The sequence below is a fragment of the Hemiscyllium ocellatum genome, chromosome 16, assembly GCF_020745735.1.
Source record: "Hemiscyllium ocellatum isolate sHemOce1 chromosome 16, sHemOce1.pat.X.cur, whole genome shotgun sequence".
Taxonomy (NCBI): domain Eukaryota; kingdom Metazoa; phylum Chordata; class Chondrichthyes; order Orectolobiformes; family Hemiscylliidae; genus Hemiscyllium; species Hemiscyllium ocellatum.
Genome location: NC_083416.1, coordinates 32863592 through 32870955, shown reverse-complemented (window position 1 = coordinate 32870955; position 7364 = coordinate 32863592). Strand labels below are relative to the sequence as shown.

The following is a 7364-nucleotide window of genomic DNA, read 5'->3' as shown; positions in this document are numbered from 1 at the left end:
TCGGACTTAATTGATATCATCCAATTTGGTCTCTATAAGAGCCCCATGAACCAACAACACTGCCTCCTTTTAACAGGTAAGTATCCCAAGTCTTGCAAAATGCAAATTGGCGACCTTGATTTAAAACAATGCTTGAATTGATTAAAAGTCTCCTTATTATCATATAATAACATTCAATGTTATTCTCAGTGCTAAGGGCTGCACAGTGGCTCAGTGGTTAGCACTGCTGCCTCACAGTGCCAGGGACCCAGGTTCGATTCCAGCCTGGGGCAACTGTCTGTGTGGAGTCTGCACATTCTTCTCATACCTGTGTGAGTTTCCTCCCACAGTCCAAAGTCATGGAGGTTAGTTGGATTGTCTGTGCTAAGTTGCCCCATAGTGTGCAGGTTAGCTGGGTTAACAATCACAAATGTGGAGTTACAGGGATAGAATGGTATGCTCTTCACAAGGTCAGTGCATACTCAACGGGATGAATGGCCTCTATCTGCACTTTAGAGATTCTATGAAATTGCCCACTCTAAATGATTGTGCTACTCCTGTGAACATGTTACATTTACACAGCCAAAGGTGCCACAGTTCAACCCGTGGGTGGAGCCAGGTTGCAGTCAAATTCTAACTTTATCTCAACCTTTATTTTCAACCTAAACTAAACCCAACCAATCTCAGAGGTTAGCCCTCACTCATCATACTTGACAAATAGAATTTATTTGCTATTTAAAAAACAGACTGCCACACTCATTTCTATCAATTTTGTCACTTGATAGGGCTCTCAAATTAACATAAATGAAGCTTTGATTATCATGAATTTATATGAACATGACAAAGCAAACGCTTTAAAATATTCTCTGCTCAGCTCAGCCAGGGTGGGCAATGGAGTCTTTCAAATCCCAATAACCAATGAATCTATTTGTTAAAACAGCCACGTGGCAACATATGAAAAGTCATAACAAGAAAGGAAATGCAGAAGACATTCAAGACCTGGCTAAGTGAGGTTTTAACAGAAGACTACTTGAATCCCCAGGGAATGATGAACAAAGCTAATACATAGTGAAAAAACGGACCAATTTAAATCTTGTTCAAATGTTTTCAGCAATAAAATATTTTAAATCTTCACTGTTCTACCATAACCCAAAACTGATGTATATTCATTGTCATAAAGAATGAAGATGAATTGAATTGAAATGAATTTATTGTCACCTGTACCAAGGCACGGTGAAAAGCTTTGTCTTGCGAGCAATACAGGCAGATCACAGAGTTAAGTAGCATAGATAGTAAATAATACTTAAACAGCGGCAAAAACAAAAACACAGGTACAGCCGAATGTTAAGAGGTTGTGAATCCATTCAGCATTCTAACAACAGTAGGGTAGAAACTGATTCGAAACCAGCTGGTGCGTGTGCTCAAGCTTCTGTAACCTCACCCCGATGGTAGAAAAACATTGCCAGGGTGGAATGGATCTTCGATAATGCGGGCGGCCTTTCCTTGACAGCGGGCCTGGTAGATGAATTCTATAGTTGGAGGTTGGTCTTTGTGATTGTTTGGGCTAAGTTCACCACTCTCTGTAACCGCCTCTGATCTTGAATGGTACAGCTGCCATACCAGGTAGTGATACATCCAGACAGAATGCTCTCGATGGCACAACTATAAAAGTTGGCAAGGGTATTTGCCATTATGCCAAATTTTCTCAGCTTTCTGAGGAAGAAGAGACGTTGTTGGGGCTTTGTAACTAGTGTGTCCACATGAAGAGTCCAAGAAAGCTTGTTGTTGTTGACCACTCCCAGTAGCTTGACACTCTCCACTCGTTCCACTTCCATCCTGTTAATGTCTAGGGGGGCATGAGTAACATCCAACCGAAAGTCAATAATGAGTTCCTTGCTTTTGCCGGCATGGAGAGCTAAGTTGTTCTCAGTGCACCATTTTCCCCGGTCTTCCATCTCCTGGCTGTAGTCTGGTTCATCGCCACCTGAGATTCAGCCAACTATGATTGTGTCATCAGCAAACTTGTAAATGGCATTAGTCTTGTATGTGGCGACAGTCATGGGTATACAGTGAGTACAGTAGGGGCAGAGTAAGCACCCTTGGGAGCTCCAGTATTGAGTGTTAGTGAGGAATGAAATATTGTCCCCAATCTTCACTGATTGTGGTCTGTGGCTCAGGAAACTGAGGACCCAATTGCAGAGAGTGAGACTTAGTCCGAGATCACTAAGCTTAGTCATCACTTTCAAGGGGATAATAGTGTTGAAGGTTGAACTGTAGTCAATGAGTAGGATTCTTACATAACTGTTCTTGGTGTTAAGGTGTTTTCAGGAGCAGTGAAGAGCAAGTGATATGGCATCTCAGGTGGTCTGACAGGCAAATTGGAGTGGGTCAAGAGTAATGGGGAGGCTGGAGTTGATTAATGCCATGACCAGCCTTTCAAAGCACTTTATGACCACTGAAGTTAGGGCTACTGGGCGGTAGTCATTGAGACATGCTGTCTGAGCCTCCTTAGGCACAGGGATGATGTTGGCTCTCTTGAAACAGGCAGGGACAGTGGCCAGCTGCAGGGAGAGGTTGAAGATGTCTGAGAAGACCTCTGCCAATTGATCTGCACATGCTCTCGTACTCCGTCTGGTCCCATCACTTCCCTTGGATTCACTCGAAGGAAACTGATCTGACCTCTGATGCAGTGACTGTTGAGATAGACTCATCAGGACTTGTCAGAATATATGTTACTTCTCTGCTGAAATTCTGCTCAAAGTGAGCATAGAAGGCATTGAGACAATCTGGGAGGGATAGGTCATCATCTGCTATCTCACACTGTCTCTTTAGAACCTGTGATGTCATTCAGTCCTTGCCATAGTTGCCGGGTGTCTGTCTGGGTCTCTAGTTTGGACCAGTATTGATCGTTGGCTGTCTTAATGGCTCTGCAAAAGTCATACTTGGATTCCTTATATTTGAGTGGGTCTCCTGATCTGAAGGCCTTATGCCTAGTTTTTAGCAGGTTCTGTATGTCCTGATTCATCCAGGGTTTCCTGTTAGGGAACCCAGATTGACTTCCTCAGTATGCAGCCCTCCACACACTCGCTGATAAAGTCTGTGACGATGGTGGAGAACTCGTCCAAGGTACCTGCGGATTGTTTGAACATGGTCCAATCAGTTGACTCCAGACAGCACTGGAGTTGATCCTCTGCCCTCTCTGACCAGCACTGGACCTGTATCCACGAAGGGGTCTCCTGCTTGAGCTTTTGTCTGTAAGCCAGAAGAAACACGGCATTGTGGTCAGAGTTCCCGAAATGAGGACAGGGAATGGAGCTGTGGACATCTTTTACAGGGGTGTAGCAGTGGTCTAAAATGTTCAAGCTCCTAGTGGGGCAGGTAATGTTCTGGTGGTACTTGGGTAACACCATCCTTAGATTGACTTGATTGAAGTAGACAATTACTATAAACAGGACCATGGGGTGTTCTGACTCCAGGGTGTTAGTGGTGGAGTACAGCACATCCAGAGCTTCCTCAACCTTTGCTTGTGGCGGTACGTACACAGCAGTTAGTATAGCAGTGATAAATTCCTGTGGTAGATAGAAAGGGGGCATTTGATGGTGAGGAATTCAAGGTTTGGGGAGCAATGGCTGCCCAGGGCTGCAACGTCCATGCACCACAGGTTGCTGGTTAAAAAGCAAACTCCTCCATCCTTTGTCATACCCGAGGACGCTGTACGGTCCACATGATGGATAGAAAGACCGTCAGCCTGAAATGCGCAGTTGGGAATGGATGGGTTGAGTCAGGTTTCTGCGAAGCAGGGTGCGCAGCCATCCTGCAGTTCACACTTGAAGCTGAGCTGTGATCTGAGTTCATCCACCTTGTTCTTCAGAGATGAGAAAGTTACATTATACTGTGTCTCATTTTGCCAATAAATGGAATGTCAATCTTTGGTGTTTTAAAGTCTGTTGTGCCTTGCATTATTTTTTAATGCAAGAAACATTGATTGAAAGCTACTAATAAAACATTTGCTTGCATATTTTTATTCTTGCTATATTGTGAATGATGGCCAAGAGGTAATTTAATCCCACGCTTTCATTACTGTTGTTCTGACAATGCCCATTAAGGGAGAGAGAGAGAAAAGAGGCATGAATCTGCTTCTTTGAGTCCAGCAACTTCAAAATCTCCGGACTGTTTTCAATGAATAGCCAGACAGCCAAAACCAAACCAAACCAGAGAAAAGCGGAGCTGGGAACTGGCCACTCCCCTCTCATTGTACAAGTTTTTTTTAACTTAAAAGCTTTTTGTATGAGGCAGTATCTGTTAACTATAATCAAACTGGCCCTAAAGCCCATGAAACATAGGTTTTTTGGGGTCTTTGTCTTTTATGACCTCTCTGGAAAAAAACAAAAACAACATAGCCTTATTAAAGGAGCAGCATCGTCACACAGAGCCAATGTCTTTATAGTTCCAGAAATTGTCCTCTCCTACCAATTCTTGCACATAGTTATGTTCAATAAAACCTTTTAACATTCCAGAATGTAGAGCTGATCTTACTAGATGGTGGCAATGGTGACAGGTTCAGAGGTCAAGCAGGAAATAGCACAAAGCTTCTGATTTGAGGTCCAGCAGCAGTTCAGTGTAAGGGAAGAGAACAAGGTCAGCAACTTAACCCACAGGACAGGGGGAAAGTCTAGAGAGTAGCCCAAATGCAGTACGGTGCAGCTGTGAAGGTCATTTAGAGCAACCAGGTCACCAGATCAGTTTGTCCGCTAGCACAAGGGAAGACCAATTCTTGGCTCAGGTGAGCAATGTCTTCTGCACTAACCCACCTATAAAAGGAATTATTGATGATACAACAATGCAGACAAGCTGAACACAAACCTGAATCACCAAGGGTGGTGCAGAACCAACAATGCCCCATGGCAGGAACAGAAGAAAAAGCACCAACACCCAGTTTGGAAGTTTTCCGAGATGGCACATAGTTTCCCAAAGATGGGAAGAAGCGCATGGCCCACAACACATAAAGCCATGGCGGCAGCCACAGCAGTATGTCTTCATTTGGCCCATGTTAAGAAAATACAAAGTAACATTTTTGAAATGCAAACCCCATACAGCCATTTCTTCCCCTCAGGAAACTTACAGACAAGGAGAGTCAGTGTTGGAGATGGATTTCTGACTATGGACACTTCCAATTGTATAGAGGCTGGAGTCACTGTTCTATTAGACAGCAATAAATGGCTGAAGAACTAATCTTGCCACTTTCATCTGTCCAAGGAGGAACTAGCTTAATGTCAAAGATCAGCTTCAAGCAACAATAAAACACAAAGGCAAAGAAACTTTTGAAGTACCACATTATCTACAATAAACTAGGCTCACTATTCAGCAGAAGGATCTACATAGTACTTCACCTCATCCTTAAAGCAAACACATTTAACAGTCAGAAACAAGTGAATGAGTTAAAACAACAATTGCCAAAACTCTTTGAAGATCTGAAAAAAACCAAACATTCCATATCACATCACACTGAAAGCAGATGCCAAATCTATATGTTTGTACACACACAAAAAGGTAGCATGTCCACTTAGAATCAAGGTAAAAGAGGTGACTGAGCTCAAGTTCTGAAAAGGACTTGTTTCAAGAGGGCAGACCACCAGCTACCTGATTCTCTGCAATTGTGCTAGCGTTCAGACTACATGGAGCCATTAGAACAAGGTAGCACAACAAAAGATACATCTACTGGCATCTATAGGCAGAGTTTAGCCAAACTTATAAACAGCACAATCTTCAACAAGCTAAGTATGAATAATAGCTTCTGACAACTTCCCCTATATGAGCACTCCAAATCACTACCCACATTCCTCATACACATTATTGTGTTAACAGCCATGGGGCGGCATGGAGGTTCAGTAGTTAGCATAGCTGCCTCACTGCGCTGGGGACCCAGTATCGTTTCCACCCTGCAGCAACTCTGGAGTTTGCACATTCTCCCCATGTCTGCTTGGGTTTGCGCCGGGTGCTCCGGTTTCCAAAGATGTGCTGGTCGGGTGGATTGGCCATGGGAAATGCATGGTTACACCAATAGGATGGGGGTGTGGGTCTGAGCAGGATGCTCTTCAGAGGGTTGCTGTGGACTCGATGGGCTGAATTGCCTATTCTACAATGTAGGGATTCTATGATTCCAAACTGTCAAGCCTACTCTTTGGCATACCCAACAACTTCTAGCAGATGATGTCCAACATACTAGGAAGTAGGTAAGGTGTCATATGCCACATACAACACTTTCTCATCCTTGGATTAGCTAAAGCCCAATATTATGGCAGATTAAGGATCTCTTGAGCGTGTTATAGGGGATTGACACAAAATAACAAATGTGAATCGTCAAAGTCAACAAGTAAATGTTTGGGCCATGTTGTTCAAGTAACAAGAAGAGAAAGACAGAAGTTATATTTAGACAGTCAGGAATACTACAGAACGACTAAAGGTTTAAGGAAATGGTGAACCAGGTGGAAAACCTTTTACTCAACTTAATCCAATTTTCAAACAATTTTCATGAATATACATATTCGGAGCAGTAATAGGCCATTGGCTCGTATAGTCTGCATTTGACTCAATAAGTTCTGGCTGGTCTATTTCTGACCTCAAATTCACATAATCTTAATCAAGAGAGTCATACAGTCATAGAGATGTACAGCATGGAAACAGACCCTTTGGTCCAACTTGTCCATGCCAACCAATTTAGTCCCACCTGCCAGCACTCGGCCCATATCCCTCCAAACCTTCCTATTCATATATCCATCCAGATACCTTTTAAATGTTGCAATTGTACTAGCCTCCACCACTTCTTCTGGCAGCCTATTCCACACACACCACCCTCTGCATGAAAAAGTTGTCCCTTAGGTCTCTTTTATATCTTTCCCCTCTCACCCTAAACTTATATCCTCTAGTTCTGGACTCCTCCACCTCAGGGAAAATACCTTGTCTCTTTACCATATCCATACCCCTCATGATTTTTTAAACCTCTATAAGGTCACCCCTCGGTCTCCAATGCTCCAGGGAGAACAGCCACAGCCTATTCAACCTTTCCCTGTGGCTCAAATCCTCAACATCCTTATAAATCTTTTCAGAACCCTTTCAAGTTTCACAACATCCTTCCGATAGGAAGGAGGCCAGAACTGCACGCAATATTCCAGAAGTGGCCTAACTAATGTCCGGTACAGCTGCAACATGACCTCCCAACTCCTGTACTCAATACTCTGACCAATAAAGGAAAGCACACCAAATGCCTTCTTCACTATTGCACTGCAGCAATTCACCAAGTCTCTATTGATAGCACCTACCTAACCTCCAACCAAGAAGGCAGATACATAGTTAGACCAGCACCTGCACACCCCTTCAAGTTACAT

The 7364-nt window shown here is 43.4% G+C and overlaps 1 protein-coding gene across 2 annotated transcripts in view; it reads right to left on the bottom strand.

Moving 5' to 3' along the window:
- ergic1 (endoplasmic reticulum-golgi intermediate compartment 1) overlaps positions 1 to 7364 on the bottom strand; it is a 131968-nt gene that overhangs the window by 10573 nt on the left and 114031 nt on the right. The gene's annotated exons all lie outside the window — the stretch shown is intronic.